At 41.5% G+C, this 22283-nt stretch overlaps 1 protein-coding gene and 1 long non-coding RNA gene across 6 annotated transcripts in view; one reads left to right on the top strand and one right to left on the bottom strand.

Annotated features, from left to right (window-relative positions):
- The window catches only part of RAD51B (RAD51 paralog B), a 402616-nt gene that overhangs the window by 356536 nt on the left and 23797 nt on the right, over positions 1-22283 (top strand). The window lies entirely within an intron of this gene.
- Positions 4723-12970, bottom strand: LOC148183997 (uncharacterized). Its single transcript, XR_015773030.1, has 3 exons — positions 12896-12970; positions 8534-8732; positions 4723-4826 (listed from the first exon to the last, which is right to left on the bottom strand). It is a non-coding gene; the product is annotated as an uncharacterized LOC148183997 (long non-coding RNA).

Below are 22283 nucleotides of genomic sequence, written 5' to 3'. Positions count from 1 at the left end.
AAATACTGAAGTGATTTCACTCTTCTATTCCAAAACCAAGATAAGTAGAAGCCAGGGAAACACTTCACTGACACGAAGGGAAGAGCATGCCTTTTCAGATAGCTGATACCTCCTGAGACACAGTCTGGAGCAGACCTGGCTTATGATTTGCTCTTCTATCACTGGAAACAAGAGGAGAGAAGGAAAGATTGTGCTGTTGTAGTTGGCAACAGGACAGCACACCAGCACTTGAAGAACTGACTGCACTTAGAAAAGAGAAGTACTTAGGATGGTTGCATGGTATCTCTTTTTATCTTCTCAAAAAATCAAAACACACAGTAAGCAAAGTCCAATATTAGCTTGGAATGATTTAGACAGATGAGGGCTCCTGGTAGTGAAAGAAAAACTGCACTCGTTGTAGGGACACATTCATTTTAGGGATCTGCCTGAAATCCATGTAGTTTCAGCCAGGACTAATTTGGTCCTTGCCTCTGAGTCAGCTTGTAGAGTCACACAGTCTATCATGTATTTAGAAGACTTTTTTGCTCTATCAGAGAATCCCTCAGGATCTGTCAGTGAGTAGTTCCAACATCTGCCCTACCTGTTCATGCTTGGAACAAAACACTGCACTACTGACAACTCAGTGCATTCCATACGCAGTATTATTTTCGTCTTGGGTTGGTTTGTTGGGTTTTTTGCTGTTGCTGGTATAATATCATATTGAAACTATCCTTCTGGAGCAGAGAGGCAGTAGTGCTAACCTTCTGGCTCAGAAACCTGCCCCAGTCTTACAATACAGTCTATAAAAGGGTGCTGTACATAGCCTTGGAGGGAACACAAGGCAGTGATTCACTGGAGGAGTTGTGCTGACATCCTGGACTGTGGAAGCACAGCTGGGACAGTTTAAGAACAGCAGTCAGGTTCCAAAAGTGAAGCCAGGCTTTTATATTTCACACTACAGTCACCTATTGTTTTGTTTCTTGTTTTCCCAAGATATTTAGACATGTCTAGTGGGCAGAAAAGTGAAACACTGGGAGTGCCAGCTCCAGGCAGCCGTAACACTCCCAGGCACACTGCAAACTTCCTCCTCACAGCTCTGTTCCTGCTATTTCACAATAAAGCTGTAGCTCCTGCCTGTGCTTTTGGTCCTGAATCTCATAACCAAAGCACCTTCAGTCTGGCCTGCACACATTTGGATAATTTTAGTGTGTAATCCCACATAGCACTGCTGGTTCACCTCAAGTTTAGTCAAGAAAGGTGAGGCTAGGATGTGTTTTAAAATGCAATTGAAAATCTGACTTCATTAAACAGTGTTCTGCAATGATTTTATAATAGCAGATGAAGGCTGACATGATCCTTCATGACTTTCATTTCAGCTGGGATTCTGGACAGAAATCAATACATAAATACGTAAATGACTTTTCACAGCTTCAAAAGGATACTGTTAATGGAACCAAAATACTTAGTATTTTTTGGCTGAATAAACTCCAACAATTCTAATTCTCTGGTCTGTTAAGCCATGTGAAAGTATAAAATGGCCTTAGGACAGTCAGCTACCCAGTAAAGAATTCTTCCCACTTAGGATTTCATTGATGAGAACAGACAGCTGCCCATTCCCTCCCTTGTAGTTGTATGCAAGAAAACAATTTGAAATAAATCTAGGTATGCTTTGTCTTCTGCTGGGTTAATACTTTGGGGTAGTCATGTTATGAATGATAGCTTGGCACCTCAGGGGCAATATCTGCAAATAGCTTGTCTTTGTGCACCCTAGCTTCTCCTCTAACCCAATATCAGAGACAGTAGAGAAGCCATTTTTACTGTAGTGAAAACATTTCTGAATTATTTCTGTTATTACAGAGCTCATGCCAGTTCCACATAGATCCAGAATCTGACGTTATGCTATCATAGAAGTCTAGGGACCCTCTTCTTCACTGGTATGATCCACAGGGAGTAATTTGGGCTGCAGCACGGATTGTTTCATAGAATCTGAATACTGTCTGAATTCATGTGCCAAAAATTCCTTTTATAGCACCCAGGGTGACACCTTTTTTCACCTTTCTTTCAGGTTCAGACGACCCAGAGCAGATTGTTTGCATAAAATTAAATGGGTGCACTTAGTTTTTCATGCTAAATCAAGATAATCTAATGGTAAATGGTAAAATCATCTGCCAGACAATGGAGGTGGGAGTTACTTGGTGTTCTAGGGGACACAGAGGAAAAAACTTTTGGTTTGCTTTTTAAAAGCATTCTAGATTGGTATCTTTAGCTTTTTGAATATAACCTACAGTTGGAGGTCCTCTGCAGCCTCACCAAGTCCAGGCCCTCATTGTGTCTTGCTTCCTCCTATGCAAAACCACTGAGATTTTTATTTTAGAATTTACTGAGATGGTAAAGTGATTCATGCAAACCTCTCGGTGCAACAACTGGTGTTTCTGCTTTCTGCTGCCAGTTGTTATCTCCCCCTCCATGAAGTTGGACTCTTTGGGGCTGGTACTAATCAGCAGCATCAAATAACAGTAAAAAAAATGTTATCTCTGCAAGTATAAAAGTACTGTCCTTTTTTATGCATCTTCACCTTCTGCATATTAGGAAACTCTCTGACTGGTGCTGGTGAAAATTAGCAATGGGTGTAGATGAGCCACTGGTGAAAAGTGGGTTTCCATTCAAGGGCAGACTGGGATAAGCAGTGTTTGGCGCTGCTCAGAAACCAGAAGCAAAAATCTGCAAGGCTGCCGCAAAATCCCATCTGGTACCAGCACGTGCTACTGGCCTCCCCTAACAAAAGTGGGTTTGCTTCCTGGCCTGCAGACTGGGTCAGCTATGCCAGAGTAAGGGCACTCCACTCCTGCTTTCTGCCAGTCACTGTCAGTACTAGAAATACATGCTCTGGGAGTTTGTTTCAGGGAACATTCTGCAGTTGGAAGGTGCTATGTCAATATAAAGGGATAAAGTTTGTAGCCACGGGCTAAGGCCAGAATTTCAGGTTACATTTCCATCATGCTTACAGCCCTTACAGTTACTGCTGCCCTGCCTACTTCTCTACCTGTGCACATTTGGCAACATCAGGGGTTTAGATGTTTTTTGTCTAATCAAACTATCCCTAAATCCGTTTGTTTCTTTTATTCACTGCCACAGCCATGAATAAAACTATATAGGGAGTTGTGCTGCATCAAGGCTGGGGAGGTACACCTTGCATGCATATGTCAATTATGATTTTTAAAAAAGGAATATTGAAGAATAAATGTAAAAATATTGACTCAGTGAACTACTCATGTTTCCTCCCTTCTATCATGATGCTAGATATATATAGATATAGATATAGATATAGATATAGATATAGATATAGATATAGATATAGATATAGATATAGATATAGATATATACCATGCCATATAACATGGGTAGATCTCTGTTTTGAAAAATTAGCAATATATCAGTGATAATACACAGGAGATTCACAGACAATGTGTTGACTTCCTAGGACTGTTGGTTCTGGCTTTTAGCAAAGCAGTGGGAGGTTTTAGGTATAATGAGTATACCTAATATTATATGAATACTTATTAGTAATTGTAGTTATTGTTCCATTTTTGGAGAATCATGACCAAAGAAGCAGCCAAGTGCACTTTAACAAAGCATTATATAATAATTCAAATATTTATAATTAGTAATTTTAAAATGTGTGAGAGTTAACATTGTGCTCACTTGTTTCTACACTTTTCACATCATTGCTGATTTTATAAAACTCATGGATGTGTGACATTTTTAGCTTCATGAATGCTAGTATCTCTGTCATGAATGTAGGTGGCATGTTGGTGAACTGGAATTGTTTTACCGTTACTTTTCTCCAAGTATAGCTCACAGCTCATAGGCAGTGCATGGATAAGCTAATCCTTCGCTGTTTTGTCCAGTTCAGACTTACATACATAAAACAGAAGGGTTTTTTGCCTTTTCCTCTGAAAAGAGTTTATGCTTTTTGAGCTTTTGCTGTGCAGACTGTCTGTGGGAAGTGTCTGCTCACACCTGGGGGAAGTACACAAAGCAAAGTGCCTTTAATTGCTTCTGGAACAGTACAGAGAATTGTTTAGACTAGATTTACTTTTCTGATTTGTGCTTAGAGACAGAGCTGACCTCCACCAGAACTACAAAGAGCACCCAGCTGAGGCTGTTAACATCTCTTAGGAAACTGTTCAGGAATGAGCCTAGCTCACTGCCCAGTGCTGTAGTGATTACAGTAAATCCTCATCTTCTGCTGACTTCAGCAGGGTGTTTGCAGACAGCAGTTTTGGTTCAAATGGGATCTCAGACCCCAAAGAATGTAAAACATGTATCAAAATCTACTCATTCGTAATAGCAGTTTTCTTTAGCAGCTTTCATTTGTAATATTTCAAACATATGTTTTTTCTTGAGAACAGAACATGTGTGAGTGCCCTGCTTGAGGGGAGTGTGAGGAAAAGAAAGCTCCATGCCATGTCTGATGAGAGCAGCAGTGCTTTCCTGACTTTTTTCTTAGGCAGTGTGATCTCACCTAGTAGGATAAGTCAGATCCCATCATAGAGCTGTGCTCCACTGTCTGCATTGTCCAGTTAAGTGTCTTGATTTCCCCAATTCCTATATCAACTGAAGGACTGATAGAATCATTTACATTACTGTTTCTAACATTGCCCTTGCAGACCACATTATGGGCATTGCTACAGTTTCTCTGTAGTTATCTCAGTCCTTACCTCCTTTTATTTGGCATCCTTGTCTCCTTGTTTTGTGAATCTCTTACATTGCACTGTTTCCACTCTGCTTCTGAAGTAGTAAAGATACCTACTCCCCATCCTTTGTGTTGCTGGATATCTGTGGGTCTAAAAAGAGATACAATGCTGGTGTCATCCCTTGTACTGTATCAAAAATTTGTTAATTTCTTCTCAAAATGTCTGCTGCTCTGGTCTGTGTTTCAAAGGCAATATTGGTACTGGCATTGCAGGCAAGACCCAGCTACTCCTCCCAGCTCACAGATCTCTGCTGTCTTTCACCAAACTTAGGGAATTGCTGCCTGTGCACAGGTAACACTTGCTGCTCTCTCTTCTGCTCAATACTCTCTCTTGGCCACACATCATCTTTTGGCAGCACTTTGCTTCCTAGAAGCTGAAAGCTAGATTGGGTTGAACACCAGAAAATACTTCGACATTTATGAATATAATAACCTTTTTACTGTTTTGTCAGTAATGCTATTTGCTTTCATCTTAGTTATCCTTTAAACAGTATCAGTGTGCCTGAGATGTGTGCCTCAGTTTTAACAGGTTATGTTTGTTATTTGAGATTTCCTTTAAAGTGCTGAAGGTGGAGGCTCTGGAATCGTAGCATCTCAGGTCTGAGAAAGTGCCAGGAAACAAGTGACTCTGAAGAGTTAGTGTATGGAATGTTTAAATCAAGTGAAGGATAAAACAAAAACTACATAAGTGATGGAAGGGGAATGTGACTGTTCAGCACCTTGTTTTTATTATAGCAATAAGGAACTTAGAAAGTGCTACACCATTTTTATTTTGAATGAACTGCAGCAGTGGAGGTTAGCCTTTTACTTGGTGCTTGTTCTGTTCACAAGTAGTTGTAGAGGAGCACACAGTAACCTCTACATGCTTTGCAAAGGGTTCATAATGCATTCAGAACCAAGTACAGTTACACCATGGAGTACTCTTACGGATGCAGTTACCATATGGAAAAAGTTTCCCATGCCTAACTAAGGAATATATTTAGCCCATTTCAGCCACATAAAGGAAATGAATGTACAACAGAGGTCAGTGCCCTAAGTGTTCTGTGCCAGAAATTCTTAGAGGTGGTATTTATACTGAAGTATGCATTATCTATAGCATGTTTATAAATATGTCTGCTAACTACATACAACATTTCTGCTTGTAGAAGCTCTTATAATAACATATACCCTGGGGTTTAATTTATGCTTCTCCCAGCCTCATTGTTCTTTTTTCTTTGTAATTAATTTAATTGTCCAAAACTGCCAACTTTTGTTCTTTTCTCTTGTTCTTTTTTGTTCCGCTCTGTTCCCTCCCCAAATTATTGCAAGTCATTGTGCACTAAATATAGTTCTGCTTTCTGCTTTCCAGATGCTGGGAGCTTGGCTGACATCCTTATAGCATTCCAGACTAATTCTCTCTCTGTCACACTCACAGACAGCTATTCAAAGCAAATTTATTGAGTTCAATGTATCAAGAAAATCCTGATAGTTTTCTTTGTAGAATACCGATTACAGTTTAATAAAATTTACTCATGTTAAATTTTTGCTGGCTTTATAGTCAGTTGCTGTACCCCATATTCTTTTTTGTGATGGCCCAATATATGGTTCTTGCTGACGTATATATTTCATAAAAGATTTAATCTCTGTACACGTCTCAGGGTCCATTTCAATTATTTAGGTCTGATCTAGCCAGGCAAATTTCATTTCTGGTGCAGCTGTAGTACACTGGAATATCAGGACCAGATTCAGCGATGCTTCGGCCCAAAATGCCGAAGTTCCAAAGCAAAAGTCACTGGAGTGGGAAAGCACATACAAATTTGAGCCACAGCTGCAGAATCAGTTTGGATGTGATTAGAAACTTATTACAGCTATGCAAGTCAACACCAGTTTTCAGGAAAATTAACTTTCTGCTCTATTTCTTTTGTGAGCTGGTGCTGGTATGCTCATAAGAGCTTCCCACCAGGCGAGTGACTGTTTTGGTAATGGTAAATAGTTCCTGTATAGGGTATGTAGTATTCCTAGCTTATAAAACAGTTTGGACTAGCAAAAGACACAGAACAAATCCGTAGTTTTCATTAATGAGCACTTAGTAATGTCTTGCATCAGTGCAGTATTTTTTAATTGGAAGGATCCCAATTTCAGGTTCATATTTACACTGAAATTTGCTAGAACCAATGTATTTGGATCCTTTATGTGCTATTGAAATGCAGCTGTGGTACAACATGGCAAGTATTTTGGGCAGGAAGCAAGGAAATTATTGTGTCTAATCAAAATTGCAGTGGGAATTGATTGGCAAAGCATATTTACCCTGAAGATGGGGCTGTACCATACTTTGGGCAATCCTGGTTGGTGCTTTAGCACAGTAATTCAATACAAATGCAAAGAACTATTAGATGTGAGACTTGATAATGCACCAGGGTTAAATTTCTCTGCAATCTTTCATAAACTGCCTCAAATCTGTGTTGGCCATGGCTTATTCTCCCTCCAGACAGCACTCTGTTCCCCCTCAGAATATCGCCTTGGAGAAGACTGAGCCCTGTCCCACCACTAACCCCCTTCCTGCAGCATCTGCTCCTGAGAATTGCAACAGCCTAGCTGTGCAAAGGGCTGGGAAAAACAGAGGGCTCTGGCTCCGTGCCATTGCTTCATTTCCATAGTGCTTACTTAATGTCATAATCATACAAAGCCTACAAAACATCGGTAAAGTTGTGAGGCCAGATAAAATCTGGTTCCTGGGATCTGTGCAATCCAGTGAATGCTCTATGAGGCCAATGAGAAGCAGCTTCCCTGGAGGTTTCCAGCCCTTGGGACTCCAGAGGAACCATGGTCCCAGCCGGGGTTGCCCCGTGGCAGCATGTACATAAATATTGGTATCAGCCTGTCACTTGCTGTGCACCCACTTCCAAAGAGGCTGCAGCAGTCCCCACCCAGAGTCTCTCACAAGACAAGGAGCGTGTCATTCAACCCAGAAAATAGCTGCAGTTCAGCACAGGGTTGGTGGGAAAGGATCATGCAGGACATGTTACAGAAGCTGTCCTGGCATCCTGCTCTGCTGAAGACTGCCTGGGGAAGGGGCGGGAGAGGCTGACGGCGATGGCTATTCTCAGAGCCTAACAAGGGGCCACATTGTTCCTGGGCCTATCAGTTGGTTTCTGGTTCACCCGCAGCCAAAGTGCCACGATCAGATCACAGCTGGCCCAAGGATACGCTTTCCAGTGCATTTAGCGCTTGGAATAGCCCCAGGTTCCAGGAACACATGGTGAGGAGGAGGGGACAGCTGTGAGACAGAGAAGGGAGCTGATTTTTCCCTTCTCTCAAGATGAGCTTTTCTTTCATAATTTGATTGTGTTAACAGCATTCCAGGTTGTAAAATTAATTTGGAGCCTAGGTAGATCTGGAGGAAGGGCAGACAGAGGGAGAGGTGGGTGGAGGAGGCAGTGCTTGCTTTGCTGTATGCCCCCACTTGCAGTGCCCTCTCTCACTGGTCAGCTGTGCAACTGCTCGTGACAGATCACAGATGGATCCCGAGTACTCAGCCTGTGTCATCTTTCTGCTCCAAGCTCTGAGATAGCTTTGTTTGTCTCTATCCTGGAGGTTATGTAGCTGCTACGTCCCAGTGGGCGTATCTGGCAGTAGCTGACCTTCCTTCTATGTGAGCAGTGACTGACTTCATGGCCAGAGAGGGGAATGTCCTGAGTGTGACTGGGGACAGAGCGGGGCTTAAGTTCCAGGAGGACCTTTTCGTTTATCATTGCAGCACGGTGCTTCTGAGTGATCCCTGACTTTTTGTTCCAATTTCCTCTTAAGCAATAACCTTACCTCCTATCCTAAGCGTCCCTGTGTTTTGTAATTGGTTTTGCTGTTTCACCTAGAAGAGGCTGCAATTCAGGGAAGAATGAAGTGGTGCCTGCCTGTTTACAGGTCCTTAAAGCAAATCTGTAATCTCCTTGTCATCCCTCAAGTTCTTCACTTCCCAGCAGGAATTTTCATCTCTTCTTCCTGATCTTCCAAGGCCAACCTGAGAAAGGCAGATAAATGCAAGTGGCATGTGCTGTCATCTCTGCTCCACTGCAGAATGTCAATAATAAACTACACCTTGTCAGGGAAATCTGCAATTCTTTACCTATATTCTATAATTTGTAGCCCTATAAAGTACATTAATGCTTGAGAAAGTTAATCTATTAATCAACAAATGTAATAAGCCAATGTTTTTTCTCCTTCCCCTTACAGGGCCCCAATTCTATAAGGAGTCATAGAAGTTAAACATTGAAAAAGACCTGCAGTGTAATTGAGTCCATCTCCTAGTAGCGTGGGGGTGTTCTCTACTGCAGATTTTTATTATTATGGCAGTTTGGTTTTAAATGACCTCTGCAGCATGATTTATGCATTTACTGGAAATATTATGCTTAGCCTAACACATCCTAACATTCTGAAGGTTTTCCTGATATATTTATCTAAATGGTTACTCTAAAAGTTAATCCAGTTTATTTCGGTTAAACCTTTCCTCTTCTGCAGCATAGTTCATTCTACTGAAAAAACAATTCCCTTTTCCTTTAAAGGGGCTAGTGGGACAGCAAGTCTGCTATTTGGCCTGGCTGCAGTCAGAGCTCATTTTTCAACTCCACCCTTCCTCTTCTCTGAGAAGGAGGGGCAGTCTTCATATTTTCCCTTAAAGCTGAGCTATGAAAAATAACTGTTTGCCAAAATCTTTCACCTTGGCCATGTACCCTCACAGATGTTTTCTACAGCATAAACAAAGCAGCAAAGAATGTCGGGGCATGAGGGAGTCACGGTAGTTGGGATGGGAGAGATCAGGCTGGAGAATTATAGCTCCAGCCACTTGGCTGGAGTTTGCCTTTCAGAAACGCACAAGAGCAGCTCCCACTGCTCAAGGAGCAGAGCCAGCTGTAAAATCATCCACAGCTTGATATAACATGAGCATTCAGCCGTGCAGTCTAAGCGTATGTAATGCACACGTCACCTTAGCATGTGTGCAAATTAAGAATAGTGATAAATCTGGCTGGTAAGACCAAGTTCTCAGCTGTTCCTCAGCCATCTCACTCTTCAGACAGAGATGGTACCAGCCACTGAAATTGCAAGAATAGGAAAAATTGTGGGAAGAATTGTGTTGTCCATTATGCCAAATGAATGGCAAAATCCGGCTTCACACCCCAGGGCTTAAATTGTGCTGTTAGTAGTGTCCAGAACTTCAGAGTTTTATCATGGGTTTCTCCAGTTCCAAGTGGAACTATGCCAAATGAAACGGCATATAGGTCTTGAGTACCACAACCTTATCATGTAAGAGAATTTGCTGAAGTAAGTGAAACATTCTGAATTTTGTCGGGACACAATTCCACTTTGTCTATTCTGCCGTATTTTTGACCAATTAAAATGTTCAGATGACTGTTTAGTAGGTTCCTGCTGCAGATTTTGAAGGGAATCAATTTGGACAAAATAAAGGCAAAATTTGTTAGGACTGACAACTGACATGAAAACAAGTAGATACTCTTCCCAAGAGAAGTATTTCTAACTGATTGAATGCAATGCACAGCCATAAGTCCTGTAAGATCCTGATGAGATTCTGACAGCAGGAAGCGGTGACAGTAACGTGGCTGTTCACCTAACCCTCGCTGTTGACTCAAAATGCTACTTAGAGTCATTGGAAAGTTTTCCTACAGTAAATAGCAGGCTTGAAAGGAAATTCATAATGACCAGTGTAAACCACCTGGTGCAGATGAAAGGCATCAGGAATCTGGGCAATACTTAAGCTGTTGAAGACTTGGGAGGGAACCTCAAAACCTCTCCTGTTGTTACATATTAATCACAAAGAACATATTGGTTGTGTTTGAGTATATCCCAGAGGATCAGTTTGTCAGCCCTTCTGCATATTCTGGTGGGTTGAGAGGCACCAAAACAAAGGAGACCATGGTTGGAAAGATTTGCATATTAAGGAAAAGAATGTGGAATGTATGTGTTATGTGTAGTAAGACTGTGGAACTAATGGCTTATGACAGGGATACAACTATGGAATTAATGTGATTTGGCAGGCAGGCATTAATATGGAATGGACAATTTTGGAGGAAGCAGAACAGGGATGCAAAAGAGTGTAACTGAAGCTAGTCCCTTGCATAGGAGCTGTATGGAGAGAAGGTTTCTTCCACATTTATATATGCAAGAATGAACAGAGTTTATCACTATGTCATTATTAGGAAATAGATAAAGATCTTTATTTGTATTTGTAGGGTGTGAGAAGTTTTTACTCTCTATTGACTTGGCATGAAGAGGCCTGTTGAGCATACATCCTGCTGTTTTGTGTGGCTATGATTTAACTGCCGTCATAGTTTCATTGTTGAGATCTCCTAAATCTATTTAGGTTTTTCTATGGAGAAAATTAAGGTTAATATATTTATGACAATCTAATGTATTGGAGATAAATATAATTATTGTGCATAGCAGATCCCAAGATCTACTGCTCTAAATACTCTCAAGCATCCTGCCAGCTTAAGGGGTGATGAAGTTGGTTCATGTTTCATGGAGGTCCCAGAACTCACTGGTAGTCCCGGTGTTAGGGTTGTATCAGCCATAGTTCCTGCAAAACAGTCCTTGCTAAAAACATCACAGCATTTTTCAAAATTATCTCATTCTTTAAATATTTTTCTGTGCCTGTGTAAGGTCTCATGTTAAGATTCAGACTCTTTTTCAGCTGCTCAATATTTGTTCAAGCTAATATACAAGAGAAAATAATCTCTGAAATGTTATTAGTAGTCGCTTGGAAGTCCACAGCAGTACATGTCACACTGACATAAACTGTGGTTAGGGCATTTTTCTAAAGAAAAGAATTTCTTTAGCACTTTGGTAGCTCCAGGTGATATGCTGTGATTCTTAGATCAAGCACTGTGAGTTCAGCTGTTCTCCTAGCAGTTTTTAGAGAACAGAATTTGTTCAAAGACATCTCAGCTTTTGTTTGCTAATGGAGAAGTTCTCACCTGGGGCCAGTATACTCTTGGCTCTCCCTGTGTCCAACTAGTACATGCACTTCTTGGGTTCCATCATCTCTATGCTAAAAGCAGGGAATGTACAGTCATGAAAGGGATTAAAGGGATGGCAGAGATAAGGATATCTTATAAGTAGCAGTGAGAAAGCTGGTTCTGAACTGGGGAGAAGAAATGTGTGTGCCAGGAGCAAAGCAGCAAAGAGCTATGGATGAATGAAGTGCGGCAGAACTGTGCAAATGGTGTTTGTGGAAAGGATTTTGTCTGTTCTGTGCATGTATCTACTATGTCTGCTAGCCTGTATAGAAATGTCCCCACTGAATTATCAGCTTTTCCATGACTCCAGCATGTTCCTGCAGCCAGTCCAGTCTGGGATCTGTCTCCCTGTGTAGTGGAAGAGTGCAGACTCTTCTGGTCTCTAATGTGGGAAGCAGCTAAATACAATTGAGTTGAAAGCAGGAAACAAAACGTTGAAGTATATGCCAGCCTGTAACTCAGCCATAAGCCTACCTTCTTTGAGCAACACCTCAGCATGCCAGTGAACAAACACTAACACAATTGCTCTCTCACCACTGCTACAAAAGAGTGGCACAAGAACACTGCAGGAGACTAACACCTTGGCTGAAGCCTTGGTTGCAAAAGGAAATTGAGCAGCATCACCATTCCATAATTACTGCCACCTCATAAGCAGTATTTCACAATGTCTCTGCCATTCAATCTCTGTTCAAAATGAGATTTTACATGTAGGTGTGGGAGGCCTCCACTCAGACACTTAGCTTGCTCTACATAAACCATTCCAACCATTCCAGTTTGGTAGATGTTACCAGCCATGGGCTCTCACCCTACAAGGTCCTTTCAAAACATGGTTTGTCAGCTCAGCTCTGGGATCCAAGAGACATAGCATAAAATAAATGTAGGTTAAGGAGGGACCTCTGGAGGTCTCTATTCCAACATCCTGATAAAAACGGAACAGTTGCCGGCACTTAGCAGGTCAGCTGTGATTTTGTCTAGCCAAGTAATGAAACCATGCAAGGACAGAGATTGCACAACTTCTCTGAGTAACCCATTCCAGCACTGTACTACTCACCTAGTGAAAAGGTTTGTTCTAATGCTCAATGCGAACACAGTAGTAGGTTCTCCATGCTTATAATGACATATCTGAAAGATCCACAGGTGGAATAAGACATACCTGATCCTCTGAAGTTCACATCCGTCTCTCACCACCACAGCTCTGCCATGTTGCTCCTGTTGCTGCTTTCACCGGTCATTACAGCTACCTGTCACATAGCAAACAGGCACAGGCAACTCAAAACTGGACCTGAAAGCTGATGAGCACTATTCAGATAGAAGGTTGTCCACTTGGACATTTTTTTGTATCTACTGATGGCAGAATTACATTATTGAAAAGACTTACTACAGAACCAAGGATGACCTGTATAACACTGACCACAGACTCTTCTCTGGTCACTCTGCCTTAAACATAATGCCTTATACTGGCCTAGGGAATTCCCACAAAGCTGTGATTTGAAGATGTTAAGAAATAGAGAATATGAGAGTACAAAAAGGCAGCAGCCTTTTTGAGGAGCCAGATACAGGGTTTGGATGGAACAGTACTGATATTGCTTGTAGCTGCTGTGAACCTTAGTTTGTAATTTTATGGCTTTGGGAAGAAGGTGTTAAATGTCAGCCGCTCCTCAGAGTGTAGAATGGCACAAAGCAGCCCTGCATAGCCCTAGGTTATGTCTACTACTAAAGGTTTGCAGCATCTAATACAAAACCCAGCCGTGAGTCTTTCATTCCTCTGATTGCATGTGCAGACATTTGAGTCACTCCTGTGCTGTCTTTATGTGTGCAGAAAGCTTTGCTGGAATTTCAAAATTATTCCCCTTGCAGCTCTAGTTTCTTACTAGAAAGAAAGATCACCTTGAGAGCTGATTAAAGCAACTGAAAGTGGTTTTGCCTTCTGTCACCTGTCCCACTCCACTGTTAAACAGCATAAACTGTCACCAGTTTTTGACTAGTAAATCCATTGCTTCTTTACTTACTAAATAGAGTCCTCACTTTCATTTTTTGTACCAGAAAGTTTTCCCTTTCTGTAGTCTTAGAAATAAAATCACTTTCCTTTCACATCCAAAACTTATGTCGGAAGAAACAACTTTAAAATTGTTCTCAAGATGATCCCTGGTTGAATCATCAGCACGGCTTCCTGCTTCACCCTCCACTCTCCCTGGAGTTCTCTCAGTCACATACCTGACCTGAGCCTAATTATTTTGTGAGAGCTAGAAAGTTTGCTGCCCGCGGTGTGGCTGTGGGCCAGACAGGCAGAGTTCTCTGTGCCTGGTACTGTAATTGTGAAATCTTGCTTGATGGACAGAAGGTTATTCTGTTGTTTGGGATTTTTTTTTTTTTTTTCCCCCAACGAATGTCCTAGAAATATGCAGGAGCACATTTAGGAGCTCAAGGATTTTACTCTTTACAGGCCGTGGTACCAGAAAGATCTTATGTCCTTAACATTGCTGGATCAAAAGCAAAGTAGATCAAGAGCACTTGCATTTTGAAGAATATTTTTTAAAAACTTTACCCATTTTGTCCTGCTTTTACAAAAGTCCATATTATTTTGTAAGGTCTGTTTGTGACTCTTGTAACACAGCAGAATCTTTATTAGGTCCTCAGGAATAGTGTTTATGTTTCTAGAACAATAGGACTTATTACTGCGCTTCTCTTTACCAAAATAAGGGATTCATTTTGCAACATGAGCTCTTATAATCAGTCCTTGTGAATAGTCCTGTTGACTTCTTCAAGGCTGCTTGAGTCTGTAAGGATTATTGAGTACTGCTCCTTGTAGAGCCCTAGAACTCAAGTGTGGTAGAGAAGAACCCTTCTGCCATCACAGGAGGCATGGAACGGGCTACCAGTCTTTCCCATGCCACTGCACAGCAGAGGAACAAAGTGCAGCCTGGTGGTGTGGGCCACTTCATTGGTATCTTGCTTAACTGTGTCTATTTCCTCCCCACTACTAATGGTCATGTGGATTTTTCCAAAGTACATACTACTCAACACTAAATGTGTTCTTTGTTCACGTGGTTATTGGGGTGCTGTAATCTTCTCTCCCTCCTGAATCATCAGTTTCAATATCATTCTTCATTTTTGTTGGGGCAATGCAGCACTTGGAAAATGAGAGCCTAGAAAGCATGTAAGAGCCAGGCATTACGTGGACAGGCTCTGTGCAGCATCCACAATGTAGTTCTACCAGTTTGTCTCAGACTTAGCTAGTCTTGCTCTTACAATCTGGAGTTCTCAGCTTTGCTGCTCGTGTACCTTAGTCCCAGGTTGCAGTATACTTGTTTGCCCAGTCCTTGTGCTCTATGAAGCTGGTATCCATTCCACACACTCCTGAATCTACTGTGCTTTTAGTACTTGTTTCTATTCCTAAATATCCGCTAGAATCACCATGCAGTTTACCCTGTCAGACTGTCAAGTCTTACCATCAGTCAGACCCTTACCTGATGCTCTAAAAATATCCTGAATTTCACAATGGCTTGTACTGACTACTGGTCTGAAAGTTCTGCTTTGGAAATTGAATCTTTGATGAACTGCTGCAAGCAGCTTTTTGTAAGTCACCCCATGTGTTTTTAACAACACTGCCCACAGAGTAGTTAAAGTACAATTCCACATCCATTCCAGCTAACCTGAATCAGGGCTGCTATTGCCCATCCATGCTCCAGTGTTTCCTTAATACAAGCAATGGTTTGTATCTGACCCTTGAATAGCATAGTTCAGGGACCTAAACTGGATCAAAGTTAACACCAAAAAAAACTAAGTTTTCACCATCCCCTGGACCAATTTTTTGGAAGGCTGGATGAGCACCACTGGAGCACAATAAAGGAGATGAAGGACTGTGATCAGGAGCTGTAGGAGGCAGAGTTGATGCAGCCACAGTTTAGCTCAGATTATACTGCTACAGAATCACAGATTTTCTCACTGGTTTTTACCCTTGTGTGTTCACAGTGTAAGAAGCACTAAAAGTCGCTAAAGATTTGATGGTAGGGAAGTAATCAGATTATTTGGGTAAGGAAGCTCAAACACAACCAGAATTAGAGATTATAATTACTAGGTGCATGTATGGCATGATTGAATTTTCAAGATTAAGAGATCAATATTGATCTGAGACTTTAATTCAGTCTGGTAGTAAAATTAAAATCAAGAAGATATTAACATAATTCCTAGAAAGACAGTGGGAGTTATTTCCACTACTGAGTTGAGTCCTAAGTGTTTTCTGGACTTCTTGTTTCTGTCAGCACACAAGGGTGTGAATAACTAATGTTAAAACCACTGTATCAGTGCTTTTAATCCCATTGTCCATGGTTCCATCAGGGTCCACTGACTTCTAAGCAGTCTGCAAAAGATAAACAAAAACACAAAAACGCTGCCAGGAGACTTAAATTCACAACATGGTGGTCAAGCACTTCTTTGGAAAATGGCCCCTGTTCCAGGTAATTTCTGCAAACGAGAAACCTAAACAGCAGGGAAGAAATTATCAGTTGCAGATCACTATCATGTGTCCAACCTCAGGCTGTTAGGGATGTGTGGGAATCAATCCCATCTGATAGCAATTTAGGCACCATTATAAATTAGTTGTTTCTGTAAAGGTCCTTGAGAATGGATGACTGCATCACAAAAAACAGCTTTACATTTTGGATTAAATGGATTGATGATGGTAATCCCAACAGAAAAAGAGTAAGAGGAAAACTGTAATCGGAGCTCAGCAAACCTTTCAGTTCTGGAATTGATCCATTGGTTGTGAGAATGGTGGGAGAGGTTTGAATCGGTCATGAGTTTTCTGTAAAAAGAGGATTCAACTTAACTCTTCATCAACATTAAGCTTTGTTTGAGAATTAAGGCTGCAAAAGTTAAGCTGTTTTAGAAGGTCTCCAGTTCTAGAAATGTGCTCCTACCTTTCTTCTTATATTTGGAATTGCTAGTTTATCCAGCATAAAAAATTCACACAGAAATTTGGCCTTCAAGATTAGGAGTCTGATCAGTGCTTTTTAAAAGCCCTGAAAGCAATGGCTTTGTTTATCTCCAGAAGTCCAAGAATAAGCTGATATTGCTATTTTTAATCTACCCGGAAATATGCAAAGAAGAGAGCTTAATTGCAAACAGACCAAACCTTATATAGGAAATGGGTACGTCTCTCAGGGCCACCTAAAACGTGAATGTCTGAAATTAAATTCATATACTCTTCTCCCTTGCTCCCTGAAGCACGTACTCTTGGAATGAAAGGGAAGGCTTTGGGCTAGCATCATATCCCACTAGTTTCTATCCATTATAACACTCTGGCTATCTTAATATTCAATTAACAGATGTTTCCCAGCATGTATGAGCTCAAGGTGACTAGCTGTATGTCTTTGTAATGAAACCATTAAAGAGAAGAGAGAAAAATTAGAAAAATAATTGCTGTTTCTTGGATCATAGTGTGGTTGCCAAAGAAAAATGAAACAGGAGTATTGTGATTCCAAAATTTCACCTACACTTTTCTCAAGAAAGGGTTACCACACCCAGCCAACAAAAAACAGTAGTCTCACTTAATGAACACGGTTCCCATCATCTGCCCAATGATTCTGAAATCAGGGTTATTGTTTTTCCAGCCTCCAAACATTACACTCTGTAATGGGTAATGTATAGGGTCCTAAGGTAGACCAGGTGCAAATGGCTTCACTAAAAATTTCACCCACCCATGGAAAAAGAGGGAATGACATTTTCTTTGTGTAGGCACAACAGCAAGCACTGATTGCCAGTGCCATTTTAGTGTTAGCTGTTCCCCTAGCTGTTGCATTGAGCACACCTTGTGCTCTGTGTGTGCCCTACACTGTATCATGGAGCTTGAATAAAACACTGCCCCAATCTGTGTGTTTTATCAAGTCTGAAAGCAAGTCCATCCCAAAGCTCCTCAGATGACCCTGCATGGTGCCCACTTTCTTCAGTACAAAAAACTTTGTGATGCCCCATGCCTCTGCTGTGCTCTCTGGGCCACGGTGTTTTTTGAATCTGAATCGCAGCCTCCATGTTCTTATATCTGGGGTCTTGTAACTGAAAGGGTCTGGGTAAAATCCTAAATGCTGAGTGGCCTGCCGAAAAGAGTGCACACAGGGGACCCAAGAGCTGTAGATTTATTGCTTGTAAACCAAAAATCGTATTGAAGAAAGTAGAGATAAAAATAGATGGGGAGCTTGGGGACCAGAAAGGCAGCCAGTGGAGATTAGATGCACTGCTGGTTGACTCATCCAGCTTGTTTTATTGTAGCATATTTCCAATAACAACTGTATTATTTCAGCTTTTGTGCAGTGAGCAGACATTTGTTTTGCATTGAAGGTTTTTCACATAAATGCGCTCCATTTTTCATTTCTTCTTGTATTTCCCAGTGTTTCTACTGGCAATTACCAATGGGAGAGTTGATGGCTTCAAAAGGAAATTGGCCAACTTCTCAGCTGGTATAAATCAGCAACACCCCTTGGTATTTAATAGAGCTGAGCAGCTTTATACAAGTTGAATCTGCACCAACTGTTCTTTTAAAACATGTCCCACCTTATAAAGAGTTCTCTTCAGTAGTGGATTCTGAAATTAATGAGAAGCATTGAACAAACTGCCTCACGGACTGTGCACAGTGCACAACTTGGCAGCATCTGCTTTCTAATGTGCGGCTCTGCTCAGCCTAGGGGACTTCGTTGTGAGGGGTGCCAATGAGTAACGATGCCTGTTGTGTCCTGTCTGCTGGCCCTGGCCTGTGAGCCACTGCCTTGCAGAAGATGGACACACAGCCCATCCACTCCCTGCTTGCTCAATGTCTTGCAGTGCTGTTAGCCTTTTCTTCACTGCAATTCATTAAAAACCCTTCTGTGCTCACGTGGGAGTGGCTGTGAGGAACAGTTACCATGAAAATATGGGGAATATGCATCAGGCTTTGTTAGCTGTTTGCAGCTTGCATCATGACTTGGACAGTGCTGTCCTGCCAACTTGGGCTTTGTTTAGAGGCAGAGGAGTTCTGTAGAAATGGGTTTGAAAATAGCCACAGGGAAGGAGGAGAAGTATTTACCTCAAATGATATGAGATCAGCTGGATCTACATGTGTGGTGCAGGCTGGGCATTTGTTACAACATGGTGCCCTTTTGCAGCTCATAGAGCATGTTCAGACTGAAAGAACACTTTGGGTTCTGTGCAGCTTTTCAGAAATGCCCATTTAAAGTTGATTTCATGAGGTAGAACCTAATGATCAGGTGGGTTACTTCCTAAATCTTTCATCAGCTGTTGAGCAAACTAGCCTCTGCCATGTTGACAATTGAGAACTAGATGGCTGTACATTTTTACTGGGATTTTGCTGTGGTTTAACTTGAGATGTTTATTTGCACTGATGTCACCTCCATCGGTTTCTCTACACAAATGACACAACAAGTTCTGTACCGTGTTGCTGTGCTAAACAGAGAAAATGCCTTTATCTCTTTCATTCTTTTCATAGTGTTATGGAAGTGGGAAGGAGAATCTATCAAAATGTGACTTTGTTTCATCAGAATCTGCTCCCTTATAGTGGAAGCTCTATGATAAGAAGCTTTTTCAGGACCAGTTTGTGAATAGTGTGTGTAAATTTCAGCCCACTCTTACAATGGACATACACAGATCCTTTCAAAAACCCAATTTTAGGACTCAGGTATCTGTATAACCAAAAAAAAGGTCTAAGTTGATCCTCTAGATTGACCCAGTCTATTTCTATCAATGTATATGAATAAAGCTACTTTATAAGTAAGAATGCAGAAAATGGCTTTGGGTTTTTTTTCCCCTAAACTTTTCAGGCTTATGAATTTCTCATGACAGTCATTGCAGGAATAAATGATGAGGTAACATCAGCTTTGTGTAGGATTGAGATAAATTTGGGTCCAAACTAAATGAAGACCTTGGTAGAGGTAGAGTTAGGAAATAAGTGTGTGGGAAAATTGGACTGAGAGAGAAGGCAGCAGAGAAAAGGAAGCCACAGTACAAATTAAAGATTGCAAGTAACAGGGCTGGATGCCAAGAGTCTCAGAAAAGAAAAGAAAAAAAAAATTCTTGATTAGCTCAACTGTTTGCTTTACTATATAAAAAACTGGCCTCCTTGAGGAGCCCAGAGCCCCGGCCTCCTGGGAGTCTGAGTACGTGTGAGTGAGCTGCTGCCTCTCTGAGGGCAGCACAAGTGCTCCAGCGCCAGTCTTCTGCCTCGTGGATTTCCAGGTGCAAATGCTTCATCTGGCAGGAGCTCTGCCCACATCAAGCCAACAGTGTCTTAATGTTTTATGCAACCTGGCATTATACATTTTCCTTTTCCCAAACTGCTGCAGTAATTCCAGTTCCATTAGCTATATGCGAGCATGTGTGTTGAAGGGAACTGCCATCTCTCCGAGTAGCTGTAACATGTGGGCCGAGTGTGGCTTGAAACACTAAAATGTTTCAAGAGCACAGATGAAGGACAGAGCTGGTGGGACAAGCCCATGCCTCCAGCCAAGCTCAGACCCCAATTCTTGCTGCCCTCAGCTCCTGGACACTGCCTTCATTGTGAGTCCCCACTCCATAAGGAATATCCCCATCCTCCAGCCTCATGTTCTGTGCCCTGTGTAGGAGGTGCTCTAGAGCAGAAAACCACTGACTAGACCTGAAACATGCCACCTTAATGCAGATGCTCATTAATGTCATCATTAATGAGCTGCTGTTTCAAATACTGATATTACTGCCATTCTTCTCCTGAGCCATTCACAATGCCATCACTAAGTTGAATCATTGCTGCAAAGTGGGAAATTTAACAGCTACACGGATTATGCTTGAGGACCTGACGCTTGTGTGGGTGTGCTTTTCACACCTGCTGATACTTTTTGATTGTGAGTTGTTCCATGCTAGACACACTGTCAAAGAGGAGCTATCACAGACAAAGCTGCTCCAAGAGTACAGAGGGGAAAGAGTTATTTATGGAAACCTTTTGTCAGCATGTCCCTCACTGTTACTCACAAAATAGTTGCTTGCTGTCTAAATGCCTGTCTTCCTCTACTCTATAACAACAAAAAAGGAGTTACATAAAAGAGATTGGCTCATGCAACTACCCTATATAATTCAATTAAATAATATAAAGGCTGCAAAAGAAGACAATCTTTTTAACAGGAGAGGATGAAAGAATTGCATGGCTTCTTTGTAATGGAATAGGATCAAAACAACTGATATTTAACATTTGTTAAAGCTTCTAGAAATGAACATTTCTAAACCCCTCTATTATGGGAGAATATTATAATCCCAGTTTTAGAGATGGGGAAACAAAGATGATGTTGTACTTACAATGCCTCTTGAAGACACACAGACATAGAGTTCAGTTCCTGAAGAAAAATGTGTATCCAGGCTTTGGACTATACCTCACTATCAAGAGCTCAGAAATTCTGCTTTTTCTTGTACATCTGCAAGCACTTGGGCATATAGTAAGAGGCTTTTTTCTATAAAGCAAAGCTTCTCACCTACACTGCAGCTATCATTTGTTGTGGCAGAGAATGCTCTGTTTGACCTTCAAAACGCACAGGGTTGCATGGTGTGCAAAACATGCATGTGTTAAATTGTTGTCACTGTCCTTGGCCGAGTATATTAAAAAAGGTGGGGAAGGTCAGGTGGAAGTGGTTAGTAGGGGTCTTGAGAGTGACATCTCTGGACATGTGAGATTCACTGTGCTTTACCATGTATTCCAGCATCCTCTCTGAGGAATGAAACAGAGTTTAAGCCCAAGTGATATCAAATCCCTCAAGCAAGCTTAACTCAGGAATGTGAGAGCACAATACCAACAGCAGGAGAGTGTCACCAAGAGAAAGATACAGTATTGCCTGGTTTCTGTTCATACTGCACTGTTTATCTAAGAATCTCCAAAGTCTTCAGGAATGCCAATGAACTCTAAATACTCCTTGCTGCACGGCTGAGTGCTTCTGTCTGCATGTTACAGGTGAAGCAGCAAGGGCACAGGAGGCCATGTGGCCGGCATGTAACAAGTTACATTTTGGGTGAAGCTACATCATGCAGTTAGCAAGTGCCTAATTTAGACCTCATCTGACATCTAGTTTCAGTAATGCTCCCCTGGTAAAAGACAGTCCAGTCCTTTTGATCTCCTAGGTAACACACTCCTTTTAGTCATTTTTGCAGGATTCAACAAAAGGGGAGAGAAAATCTCCAAACCGTCTTGTAAGTTGAAATTGTTGAGATATAGTTTGGTTGTTTCTGCTGATGAAGTGAGATTTTCCAGAGTCAGGAGAGCATCAGAGCAGAAGACGAGGGCAGCTGGGAGCCTAAACGCAGGGCAACTGTCATGCTACAGAACACAGTGCCTAGGACAGACTACTAATGGGTAAAGTATACCCAGAATTCAAATCCATACTCGTGCCATTTGTTAACCAGACAAAGAGAAATGGAACCTGAACACTTCCTGAGCATGAGCAGTCTGTACACATGGGAGAAATTTCCATCATAAGTTTTTTTATTCTGCAAGTTTTTTTGAACGTGTCAGACTGCTGTTCTGGCACAGAGTGATG

The sequence above is a fragment of the Pseudopodoces humilis genome, chromosome 7 (genome assembly GCF_049639895.1).
Source record: "Pseudopodoces humilis isolate 2021_Gansu_Grassland_sample_001 chromosome 7, ASM4963989v1, whole genome shotgun sequence".
NCBI lineage: Eukaryota > Metazoa > Chordata > Aves > Passeriformes > Paridae > Pseudopodoces > Pseudopodoces humilis.
This window is presented reverse-complemented; position numbering and strand designations above follow the sequence as displayed.